Below are 13694 nucleotides of genomic sequence, written 5' to 3'. Positions count from 1 at the left end.
AAAAAAGATTGTGTAGGTGCCCAGCTTGTGGCCTTGGCTCATGCCCCATTGTGTGCAGAGCTTGAGGACAAGTTTTGGCTTAGAAGATGAAGAGCTTGATGAATTATGGGTTAGGTATTACAGAACGTCTGCTGGCTTGATTTGGAGAAAAGTTCCTGCAGTTGAATAATGGACTGATTAACATTGAGACTTTAAGGTACTTGCAGTCTCCTGACAGACTTCCTTTGCTGTAGCACAAAGAATTATGTTCTGCTGAGGTTTTAGGGAAGAGCCTTTCCTTCTAAATCTTTAAATAGAATTCTTTTGTGTATCTTTGCATTTCTACATTGCACATCTTTATGGTCTGTCAATTTATACTTAAATACAACTCCCTGCTTGCTTTTCTTCAAGTGTAAGTTTGTGGATGGTAAATGAGACTATTGGCTGTAATGGGAACAACAGTGGGCAGCTGGAGGTCTTATCAATTAACATTTTTAGAGTGGTGAAGTATACTCCTTGCAAAGCTCTATCTCCCTTTCTTAGAAGTCTCAGAAAGATTTGGTTTTCTTTTTGTCACACTGTCAACATCAACCAGTAGTCTCTTTTGTAAATAAGATAATACTGCTTTTTTTTCCAGTCAGCCCTCATTTTCCTTCAAATAAAATATTAATGGCCGCTGGGACTGGATTGTGTCCCTCTCTTCTGACTCTTACTAGTCAAAGAGTGTACAAGTTCCAGGTTGTATAGTTCTCCAGTATTTGGAGTGACTGTTCCAGGTTGGATGGCAGCCAAAAAAGTCTTTCCTCTTACCCCCATTTTTCAGGCTGTTTGAGTCATTCTGTGTTCAATACGCTTGGTATTACTTACAAGTATCAAGCTGCCAGTAAATGGATGGATTCTGTGAGCTGGTTTTTTTTTTCTATGGTAGCATAAGGAGATGACTCTATGCAGCTGCAAGACAAAGGAGCCAGTGCTTCTAGCTCTTTCTAGCTTATTTGAGCTCCCCCTGTTAATTACAGTGCTCGGAGGGACATGAGTAGGAGAAGGAAAACCAAGAGCTGAAGACAAGAGTGTTTTTTATCAAATTCTAAGAAGCCCCTTAGTGAGCAGTACATTAGTAAAACATTGTACCCTAATTGAAAAGCTTATGATTCCTGAAACAGCCAGAGGACAAGTAGTAAAAAGAGTTTCTATGGCCTGATAAGGTCAGCCATGACTTAAGTGTTGACTCAGAGGTAAAATGCAGGCTATTTGGATGGTGTCTAAATTTCTGATTCTGAGCTCTCTGGCAGCCTCAAAAACAGTCCCATTACCTGTTTTGTCTCTTTTCTACATCTGTGAGGTGGGAGTCGGTGATAGCAACTTCTGATGAAGCAGTTTAGATATGTGCTAGTACAGAGCTGTATGTTGTTAGAGTGTAGGATTGTGTATTTGTAGCTTGAACAGGAGACCTACAGCTTGGCCAGCCGTATCTGTTTGGGGTTTCTGGTTTCTGGAGGTGCTGGAATGAACTTGAAGGTTAGAAGACAACTTGTTTTCATAAAAATTGAGTGCTAAATTTCAAGTGTCAGTATTTTAGTGTTAGGGATGTTTGAACTAACTACAGTGAGGTAAGATTAGGATGTGAAGCTTCATGTCAGGTGTTCTGTGATAACCACAAATATGCAGTTCCTAGTCCTTTTTTGAACAGAGATGGACTCTGGGAATTAGTTCATGCTTATGGCAAGGTTGGAGTTCATTGTCTAGTTAATTTATGACAGTGGCTGATGACCTCATGGTATTTTGTTATTGCTCTTAAATGTATAATCTTAATGGCAGAGCCTCTTACTTCATTGAACAAAGGAATTGGTAGTGGCCATGTGGAGATACTTGAAAAGGAAGAGGGAGAAAATGTAGGAGTTTTATTAAAAAGCAAAAACCAGAAAGTTAGTACCAAATGCTTCACATTTGTTTTATGCTAACATTAAATAACATTTTTTACAGATGAGAAGAAATATTAGCTGGGTAAAGCTTGGTAGCATTGCCCAAGAGTTCATAGTTATCAATTAACATGGAGTGCAAAGCTACTCATTTTATTGGGTTTTTATGGGTTTTCTATGCATTTTACTTCAAAGTATTAACCCTGTGCCAGAGTTTAGCAACCGTGAAAAATGTACTCCATAGAATAAACTTATTTCTCTAGCTGTGGCTGCAATTGGTTTTGATTTTTTTGGACTTGTATAGATTGTTTCAATCCAGTGACATGAAATGGGTAGTCTTGAAACTGGAAAAAGTGTTAGTCTTTTGTTACCTTTAGAGACAGGTCTGTCCTGGCAGCAACAAATGAGATGCGGGGGACTGGTACACTGGGAAGAAAACTGCCAAACTTGACCAGGTGCTTCTGAGCATCTTCTGATTTATGGAAAGTCAGTCATGTTTAAATGCCCCATTGCAGTGTTGTCAGATGAGCTTTTGGAGATACTGACATAAAAACCATTAAGTTAAATCACATTAAACATTCTTCTTTTAAAATTAATTCAAGATTCCTTCTGGAATGTTTACTCTGGTGTACTTGTAAGCCGTTCATTTCTCTGATAATGTTCAGAACATGCAGTATAGAGCTCTTACTAAAGACAGCAAATAGTCTATTATTTTTTGGCTTTTAAGCTGAATTTTACTGTAAGGTTATATATCACATCATCAGAGCTTGAAAATTCAGTAAGCCATTGGGGTTGCAATAATAGCATTTAAAGTCACCCTGGAATGTGAAATTGAGTTACCTGCCAGTAGCCACTTATACAACCAAGTGTTTTGAACTTTTGTCCTGTGGGATACAAGCCATCTCCCAAGTCTAGATAGTGTAAGGAGTCATAAAGCTTGCATAAAAATTGTAATTTCTTAGTGCTAAATTTGTGATTCTCATTTATTGTGCCTAATAGCTGAGGCAGTTAAAATTGTTCAGAGTGATTTTTAAGAAATCTTGTTTTTTTCTAAAAACAAATCAAAGCAAAACCCCACCCTGAAAACAATGTTAAAGGTCTTAGACGTTGTTTTGCATTCACTGACTCATTCACATTTTCAGAATAGTCACAGTTTTATGCCATAATTCTATCTCCTTAAGACTTGCATTGTAATACAGTTTAATTTATATATCTGTATATTGCTTTTTTTCAAAGGAATCATACCACATTCAGTATAGGAGAGAAAAATCAGGACCCATAAATATGGTGGTGTGTACCTTTAATGTGCTTGGTTTTAGAGCTGAAATGCTACTCTGCATGCTTCTAAATCATCTGTTAAAGATATTACACTGTAAAGCATCTCTCTGATTCTATTTAATCAATATGCTGTTATATTTAAGCTACTGCAAATTAGTCTTCGGCTATCTTTGTGTTGTATTAGCAAATACTTAAGGAAAAGGCTTTGGAAATTCAGAGCCTTCTCAAGCAAATGGAAATATCTCCTGTTGGATAGGCTGACAGCTGCAGACCAATTATAAATATGGTTTTGTACCAGTAGGAGGACTGAATATATAGTGATAAAAATAAGCTTGCAGTGGAATTGATACGATCAGCAAATAAAAACTGAAACTAATGACATGATGTGAATCTCAACATTTGTCATGTAAACATCAAAAATACCTTAACATGTAGGTGAGGGCAGCCAAATGTGACTCTTATAAGCCGATATATGTCTTATATAAGCTCACCATGAACTCTGAGTGATTCTCAAGGGATGCATTGCTTGCTTAAAAATACATACTGTCACACTTGACCTATAATCTGCCGAAATATTTGGAACCTCAGAGTTAAAAATTCTCTAATAGTATTAATGGCACCAGCAGAGAAATTTCAACTATGCAATTCTGTTTGCAACCTGGTAGTCTATAAAACAGTAGGAAGATCTTTTTAGTAATTCAGGTACATCTACCTCAGACATTTCCCACTACTGTCTTAATGGGACTGTTAAATAGTAACCACTAGTCATCTGAGCATGAATCCTCTAAATGAGTGCTTATCTCCCTGGCTTTGTAAATGCAGTGCTGAAGAAAATTAGTTAAAGGAATTCTGTGCTGTTTCTATTGGTCCAAAATGTATATGATAAGAATTCTTAACAGAGTGTAGTCTTTCTGGAATTCCTTTCAACACAGTTATTGTGAGAACTGCTTATTAGAGCAGCAAAGGCTAGGAAGTTCTCCGTTTCACTCTAGCCACTTCTGGTGCAATGTGCATTTAAATACACACTTCATTTTCCAGCCTGAGATAGCTGAGGGCTAGTGTTTAGTGGCATTGCGCATTTTGCCCATTGAGCTGAAAATAGTGAAATTTCTGTTTCTGAAATTAGTTGTCTGGTGTTGCCTGCATGTGTAGGACTATTTTGTACACCCTCTCACCAGGCTACAGTTCCCCATAAGTGCAATGATGATGCCACCAATTCCGTGTTCTAGAGGCACACTGAGAAAATGTATTAATTAATGTGTGAGATGACCACAGAATGCACTGAAAGCAGAAGAAAAACTCAAGAGTGCTTTACCTACAACTAGAATGGTATTATGTGACGTAAATAAGGCATGTGTTTGTATAATGAAGTCATCCCGAGAAGGAAGAAGGGAGGATAATGAAGAAGGGAGGATAAGAAAGAAACTGAGACTAATCTCTCTATTCAGGAAGATATGAGAAGTAATGTGAATTTTGCAATTGAAGTTACATGTTAAGTTGATAAAGTCAAGTATTATGGAAAACTTCTTTCTTTTAGGTAGATGGGGTTTTTTTGGTCTTCACCAAAATTCTTTATAAAATTCATTAAGGAGAACTTGTCTCTCTATTTTAGGTAGTAAATGAGAACATGTCTTGAATTTAAGTAGTATAGGTTACATAAGGTTTAGTGAAATCGGGCTTGCAGCACCCTACTGTGGCTTAGTTGTGTGTGTTGTAGCTAGAAGTTGGACAAATATGCGTGCATGGCTTTTGGACTCTTAGGATCTGCACATGGTTCTGTGGACAGCTCTTAAATTCATGTGTAAAGATGAAGATGAAAGAATATGAAAGTCATGTAACTTCTCTAACTATGGATACATTGTATTGCATAATATTTTACATAAGTTTATGCACGTGAAATAAGCTTAATGTGGAAGAAAATGTCCCAGCACTTAGCGCTGTGATGTGCAGAATACTCTGTTACAAATTTGAGGTAACAATAGCTTTCCTATATTGGCAGCACAATACAGTGGTAACTTAGTGAAGCCCTCTGTAGCTTATATGTAACTACACATGCTGGCTTCACCGATGACTTCATAGGTTGATTTGAGCAAAACCCAGGTGTCACTTTGAAACTCCAATTTAAACTATTTTTGTGGAATTGCACCATTTTGACTTCACTAAGTGACACTTACTTCATAATAATAGTATTTCCCCACCAGGAAGTATGGGTAAACAACTGTAAAAGCCATAAATGTTTTAACTGCTTAAAAAAGTGCACACAGAAATGTGACATGTGTTCCATATAAATGCATCTGTATGATTTGACATGCTACCCAAGAGGAACTTTAGAGGAAAGTCGCTCTCAGGTCTTCACTGGGTCAGATACTCTTTCCTCCATTCTTGACATTTCTTTGTGGAACTTCCTTTATGAACAGCAAAATAATTCTCTCACTGGCTTGTCTTAACTAGATCATTGCATTGTGATCCTTGTAACTTCTGCCTATCAATGTATTTATGGATATTAGAGTTAAACAGTGGTAATGTTCCCAACTAGAAGTTTTGGGAAATTTGGAGATAAGGGAGGATGTTAAGGCTACACTCCGTAGAAGGTATAGCCAGCAGAATGAGGTGGGTGAAAACAGAATGAACAGTTAGAAGACTAAGAGTAAGAAATAACTGAAAAATTACAACATACTCTATTTGGAGGGAATGTAGAGTCAAATTCGCTTCAGTGACTCATGGCAACTCCATTCATGTGTTGCTGCTAAAATTGCACATAATCAAATGCAGGGGAATGGGGTAAGTGTATAAATGTTGGGGACTTTTTTGTTTTGTGTTCTCAAATGCACGTGTGTTCAAAGCTTGTGCTCCCATTCAAGAGGCAGAAGGGATTTTTCAGGGACATTCTAAAAAGTTTAAGAAAAAATTTTGGTGCTGTCAGCATCAGTGTCGAACAGCACTGGGGCTTTTTTGAAGAACAATTTTAGTGTGAATCATCCTTTTCCTCTCTCCCATTTAAGAGCATTATTCTTCCTGCTATTGAACAGCATGGCAATTCATAACAGCCATTTAAAGTTTACTTTTGATTCCAGCAGGACTTGGAAGTAACAGGCTAAATTTTAGGTGTAGATTAAGTGGGTTACCTAGATTCACATTAATGCAGCTAACTCTACCAAACCAAGCAGCACATTTACTTTGCCTCAAATAATATAGTGACAAATTCTGAAAAAGTAACTAACAAATGAATGCAGTTTATTTAGCAATTATAAAAGACCATGGAGTTCTTTGAAAACCTCGGAGGTGGAATAGCTCTGTATAAATACAAACTATTTCACTCAATATACTGTTGCTGTAAGCATTCTAACAATACCCTTGCTAAGCTGTCTTCGTGATTGTTTACGTATCCATAAAGGGCTCACAACTGAGGGGCCAGAAAATCAGCACCCCCCCCCCCCAAAATGTACTGTATTTTTCTCTTTGGCCTCTGAAAAGATTTTATGGCACTGAGCTCACCAGAAAATAAATGTCTGCCTGACAGGCAAAGGCTGCTGGTGCTTTTGTAGAAACTATTTTAAATGTTGCATTCACCTAAAAATGAGTTATCATCTCCATGCTTTAAAATACGGAGACAGAGACTGATATACAGCAGAATGAGGAAGAATGTTGGAAAAACCGATTGGTGATCTGGCAAACTGAATTAAAATCAGTTCAAAGCATGTAATTGCTGGGGGAAAATGCAGACTGAGACAGATGCATCTCAACTTCTGTGATGAAAGAGTATTGGCTCCAAAACCAAAAATTTCTCAAGAAGAAAAGAAGAGGCTTTCCAGAAAATTCTGTAGGGAAAAGCCTCTGTGATGTTTAAAATATGTTCATTTAGGTGGATATAGAGACCTACTGAACCCACACAAATAAACATTAGAAGTCCCTTAGCCTGGCTAACTCCAGAGTTGCTGTGATACAAGTCTTTGATACCAAGAATTGATTCTGATTGTTCCAAGCAGCTGAGTCTGGTTTTCTTCATAGGAGATGTGAAAGTGCTCTTCTGTCAGTGCCATTGCCTATGGCAGAAGGAATGAACAAATGTTGACAAATAAAATTACTGCAAGAAGGTTCATACCCTGTGAAATGGAGATTTCAGAATCAGTTATATCCTTATGTCTGTTGTCATTTTTTCCCCTCTTCAGAAAATTAGAAGAAAAAAGAGATCTTGGCTTCATGTGCTGCTGAGAGAGATGATTTTTAATGGTGATTCAGCATGCAGAGGCGGCTGTATTCATTTATAACTTAATTCCATGATGTCCTGTCCTTTGTCACTGTTTACAGTTTGTTGACTTCCTGAGTGCTTTTTGGTTGTTTCCTTTTGAGAAATTAAATGTCAAGTGGATATCCTTTAGTAAGGTAATATTAATTTAATTTTTATTCCGTATTCTTCCTAGAAATGATAAACATTGACTCTTGCAGTTTAGACTTTTTTCTCATTTGAGGGAGTTGCATATGTTGGGAGGGGGAAACGCTATTTATTTTCTCGAGAAGTAATGTTCTTCCAACTTAAGACTTGTAATACTATTGTCTAATATTTGTATTATTATTGTGAAAGAAGCCTAAATAATAACCTTAGGCAAAAGGCATAATTTCAGATGAATACATAATTTCAGGTGGGAATGAATCTCATTCCCAGTGTATAAAGACCAAATTCAGACCTTCTTGTGAAAAGAGTGAAAAAGTCCTGTTGAGAAAGTGGACAGTGGCATTGTATTTAGCTGATAATACTAAAGCTCCTGTATGGCTGTAAGTTTGTGTAAAATGTTGACTTCATTATCAGAGTGTGCCAGCTTCCATCAGTGGAAAATTGCTTGTGGTGGGCTGTGAAGTTACTGCTGCTTCACTTACAGCCAAGATGAGGATTGTGTTGAATAACTGTGCCTTAGATGTATGTTCGTGTCAAAATGCATCTCTTGGGCCTTTGTTACCATGTCCCTCAAGTGAGAGATCCAGGTATGCTTAGGTACCTAAGAAGCTGGATAATTTGAATGGAAGCTTAAAAAGGCTTGTTCACCTGAATGCTGTGATGGATTGCTTACAGCTGGAGGAGCATCCAGCCCCAAACCTGAAGCACAGATGTGAACTCAAGCATGAGACACTTGAAGAGCTTGAAGTTCTGTTTCAGGACAAGTGCTTCACTCTGAAAAACACAGGCCATCTGGGTTCTAATATTTTGCACACTTCATGTTTGAAATTGCAGCTGAAGCACTTGACTGCCTTAGAAGTACTATCCTTAGAAGTACAGTCAGCTAAACTCCTGCAGGATTAAGCTCCCCAAGGACGGCTGAGGCAGTAATAGTGGTGTCTGGAACCCAGCTGTTGTGAAGTCACACCGTTCTTCAAAGAAATGTGTCTGAGCCCTAAACTAAGCAGTCTTGAGCTAAGGGTTTGAACTAAGCAGTCTTAGGACATCAGCATTACCTCTGAATGGGTTGGGCACGCTCCTGTTCAGTGTGCTGGTTAGGCTGCTTGCTCCATGCAATTAACTTCTCTCATCTCTCGGAAAAGAGACCTAGGACCGATAAGTGGTATAACTCGAGGCTAAAGTTCAGCTCTTTAGCATCATAACCATTTGTGGATCTAGTTTAAATGTAATATCTTTAAACCAAATAAATTCAATACAGAGTAAAAGAACTAACAGCCCAATAAGTTTATTGAAATGAGCTGAGGCCCTTCCATCAGACATCAAACCATACTGCAGTCTCTAATTTGTTTGGGTTGGTACCTTTTTCTGGATCATTCTCAACTATGTAAAGGGAATTGATAGTTACATTTGTCATTGCCATGGAGAATGGCTGTAGTTTAAGATAGGATGCTCATTGCCTGAGGACTGCATATAAAGAATCTTGGTAGTGATAAAAAAAGATAAGGAAGACAAAAGGTGAGTGTTAAAACCTGCTGACAGAGATCTCAGATTTCAAATCTGTGCCTGATTTGTATGTTATGGGTTTCCACAGGACAGAAATGATTGTAATTTCTGTGAATTCCTCTGACTTGCTCTAAAAAGGCTGTGCCAGTGAGAGAATTTATCAGCAAAGGGCTTGTGGCATGTAAACATAGCTCATTTTAAACAATCTCAGCAGTCATGCCTGCATATGCTCCTTTGGTACTTTTAAGTGAAGCCATCCATAGAAAACACAAGAAACCTGTGTTGCAGACAGTAGAGAGCTTGTTGGAATTTGTCAAAATTAATAAAGGAAACCTACTTGAATGAAACAAGTGTTGCTATAGTAAATGACTTCAAACAGTACATTGTTCACACTCCTCTCTATTTTAAACTGAGATTATCAGAATTGAAGAGTGGGTTATTTGCCTCTCCTAGAATATACTACTAAAAATTTTAGTATGTTTTGGAGGGTGGTGGAGGTGGTGATGAGAAAGACAGTGGAATTCTCTCTGTTCAATTCTGTGACAGGGAGCAAGGAAGAGATTGTATCCCTGTGATAATTAGGAAGGAAAAAGACTTTTCCAGATATCTTCTTTTAAGTTACCTTCTTCTGTATCCTGGAAGCATCAAATTTTCTGGATGATTTATTTTCCTGTTTGTCAAGTGTGGTGAAGAAGCAAGTAGGGCTTAAAAAGAGGATAGAGAAACAGGAGCACAATAGAAGCAGGAAGTCTGAGAGCTCAGTTCTGACTGCAGGGAGCAGATTGTGGTAGGAGCTTCTACGCAAGAGAGAAGGGGGAAATGATGTGAAGATGTGGTAACATGGCTAATCAGAAATAGGTGTATAGAGAAGTGTTTGTAATAGCAATAGTGGCAATAAGAATGGCAACAAAAATATCAATACATATCCCCCTTCAGTTACTGTCATTGGGTAGTTGGAACATGTTTTGCTTTTTTGGAAGCATTTTAGTCTGCATCAAGACAGTAGAACTGCGTACTTGAAAAGTGATGAAATATCAGAGGTTAAGCTGCATTAACTAATGAAATACATGTAACATCATACAAATGCAAGAAATAACAAAAATAACAAAAAGTAGAAGGAGTGCTAAAGTAATTATATTTCAATAATGTGTTCCTAGCTGTCTAGACATGTTAAATCAAGTACAGCTTGCCATACTGTCATCTTGCTCAAAATGTTTGACTGGGTGGATGTGCACACGTACACCTTGCCTCATGCAGAGCTGGGGGGGTGTACTTTTAAGCATTAGAGAAGATGTTGGGTCTCAGATGAAATAAATCTGGATCATCTTATTTTTTATTTTGTTGGCATGTCTAATTTCTCCCAATGCTTGTGAAAAGAGAGCTGGGTGTGAGGTGTACTAGGGAACAGTAACAAAGTTTCTGGAAAGAGCAAAGATGCACTGCCTTACCTGAAGGTAGGCATTGTATATTGAAGCCAAAAATCAAATTACTCAGCAGCTGTGCCTTGCCTTTATTGAATCCATGTAGTTCTCAGACTTGTTTGTGCTTGTGGCTGTTACAGAAAGAATAAGACTCATATTCTGCATGATTTTTAGATGGGCGAGGTTTGAATCTAGGAGATTTTACTCCTATGCTCAGAGCAGAGTAAGGGCTGAATTCAGTCCTGCTAAGGTTGTGCAGAGGGTGTTCCAGATTTGTTTTACTGGGATGATATCTGTATCAACAGATCAGGAAGGGATTTGGGAGATGTCTGCCCCTTTGGCCTGGCCTGCAGATTGGTTCTGGGTATGAAGTATCAGTTAGTGCACTGTTGGGAGAGGAAAAGAAATTAAACTCATAGAAGCATTTTATGTAAAGCTGTATTAAGTAATTCTGCTGCTTTCCCACCATTGATCAGACCTCAGCTGCAGTATAGTGTGGTTTTGGACAGGGTGTTTGAAGAAAGATGAGGACCAAGTGAGTGGTATCAAAAGAAAAACAAAGAAGATGGAGATCTGCAAAATACGGCCTGTTTGACTGAAAATGTTTAGATGATTTTGGTCTGGCTGAAATGAGACTGAGGGAGATTGATGGCAGTGGTCTTCAAGTATGTTAGAAAATGATGGCAGTGGTCTTCAAGTATGTTAGAAAATGACCCACAGAGGAATAATATTTTGTTAAAGTTTGCTGTAGATAAAGCAGGGCAGTAGTTCGCTTAAGTTGCTACAGGGGAAATGTAGGTTGAGTATTAGGAATACCTTTATAATAAGAGAGGCTGAAGTGCTGGAATAAATTCTTCAGGGAGGCTGTGAAATCTGCATAATAGAAGGGGTTTGAGGATAGTCTGGACAAACCTTTTGTTTGATGTTGCTGTTTTATCCTGGGAAGATGAAGAGAGAGGAGATTAAGTGATCTCTCAGAATCTCTTTCAGCCCTTTCTGTGCCTTGTAAAGCCTGTATTTCTCTCAATCTGTAATCAAAAATTTAGGGAAGATCTGCCTCTGGCCTAGATGTCAATCTAGTGTGTCTTTATATCTCTTTTTTGTTTTCTTTTTTCCTGTCTTTTTTTTCCCTTTTTTTTCTTTTCTTCTTTAGCTCCTAGCAATTTAAATCTTCTAGGTGGTGCTGTTTCTAAGTTGTATGACAGCTAAGTTCAACTTGTTCTGATCTTTGGGAACTAGGTTTTTGTGTTGATTGGTTGGTTGGGGTTTTTTTTTCTTTTGTTTTAAATTGATGACTAAGTGATGACAAGACAACTTCCTCAGATATTGTCAAAAGTGTAAAAAGGTCATTTGACAATAGTTCTAAGAGCTTAACTATCTTACTTGTGTGGTTGATTTTCATACAATGTCATCTTTCCTTTTAGCTGAACAAGCATATCTAGTGTAAGGATTGAACCAGGTGGACTGGTAAGATAACTGGGAGACATTTTTTTTAGGAAATAAGTCATTTCCTTCTGCTTCTTTCCTTTTTTTTGTGTGTGTATCAGCATTTAGCTAAGAAAAAAAGAGGATGTTGGTCATCTGAGAATTTAAAATGTTGAATCTATTAGCTGTTTAAAAGCTAACTGGGTTTGATTTGAGAAGATCTAATTTTAAATGCTCTCCCCCCATGCATTATGGTTATAATTTGAAAATGTGAAATAGCCTGAGATAATCTGTTCTCATTGGGGAGAGAATGTAATTTAAAAATAGAATCTTCAAGTCTGATGACACTCTGTAGATACACATCTGAAAACACACTAGGATCATTGCAGAAGTAGATTGTCATGAAAAGAAAGTAATGTATATCATTAGTGGAGGTACTAATGGAATGTCTATAGTTCTGTTAGTTCTATTTCCTCAGGAGATTTGCCTCAGGATATATGTCATAAATGAAGGTATTGGGAAAAAAAAAAAGCAAAACAACGAGAACAACAACAACCTCCCAAAACTGGCCTCTTAAAATAGCTCTAGAAATGTTTGTACGAGGAATATGGGAGACGTACGCATAAGCTACACTGTGTACTCAGCTGGTAGAAGCCACTGCTTGTTTGTTTTTTTATTTATTGTGAATCCTTTTGATTAGATCACTGTGAAGCACAAAACCATCACCCAATAACATTAATATTTTTGACACATTAAAATATTTTATTCTCTTTGCCCTGCTTGACCTCTGTAGTTATCTATTTAACTGAATACCAGTCCTGCTTTCACTAGTGTTGCTAGCCCATTGTCTTCCCACAAAACAGGGACATACCACAAATCATCTGAGCTCCACTGCAGCTATTGAATACTGTCAGAATGTTCTGCTGTGAGAGCAGCCATAAACCCAAGGAAAAAAAGTGTGTTTATAAAAATTCTTCTAGAAAGAAACAAAGTCTGAGTTGCATTACACAGGGACTCGGGAGGTTGAGGAGGAATCCTTCCCCTCATACAATTCTTTCCAGGCATGGCTGTGTAAGCTATTGTGACCACCTGGACATAAAATGTGCCACCTGCTGTCTTAACTAATTCACCTTTTTTGCTAATGCAGGGGGAAAAAAAAAATTGTCGTAATGAACAGTGGGGACAGAAAGGGTTCTGTGAAGAAATCCTTTTGCTTACATTTTCCATTTCTCCTGCAGTTGTTGCTAAATCATAAATTTATCACAGCAGGAGTTTTCTGTGTTCGTGATATTATATCATAGTGACTTACGGAGATGGAAAGAAAATCACATACATAGAGTGCCAACTTTTAACTAAAATCTCATCACTTTACCCAGACATCTTTCTTTTTTTAATCTGGCTCAAGAGTTTTATAGATTTTGGAAATTATGGGTACATTCTTCCGCTGATCTCTTTTGACAAATGTATCATGGAGTTCTTACGTGTAAGTGAGCCTGGACTATGAGGCAGGATGATGGTGCTGTTGGCTGAATCTCATTGTGAATTTGCTGTCTAGCTGAGGGATGAAGCTTTATCCAGTATTAGTCATCTTGATTGTCCTGTCTTTATTAAAACAACAATCTGAATCTATCTCTAGTTTGGCCATTTTTTTCAGTAACTTTGCTATTTATTTGGTGTTTGCATCTTCTACTTTTGTTTTTTTTCATTAGGCTCATTTGTTTATCTGGTCTCATATTTGTATTTCTTCAGTCTGGTGTTATACTTAGGAGCATAGTG

The 13694-nt window shown here is 37.7% G+C and overlaps 1 protein-coding gene across 7 annotated transcripts in view; it reads left to right on the top strand.

The window, feature by feature from the left end:
• The window catches only part of LTBP1 (latent transforming growth factor beta binding protein 1), a 192512-nt gene that overhangs the window by 50045 nt on the left and 128773 nt on the right, over positions 1 to 13694 (top strand). The window lies entirely within an intron of this gene.

The sequence above is a fragment of the Corvus hawaiiensis genome, chromosome 3 (assembly GCF_020740725.1).
Source record: "Corvus hawaiiensis isolate bCorHaw1 chromosome 3, bCorHaw1.pri.cur, whole genome shotgun sequence".
Classification (NCBI taxonomy): domain Eukaryota; kingdom Metazoa; phylum Chordata; class Aves; order Passeriformes; family Corvidae; genus Corvus; species Corvus hawaiiensis.
The sequence above is the reverse complement of the archived record's forward strand: the minus strand, read 5'-3'. Positions and strand labels throughout refer to the sequence as shown.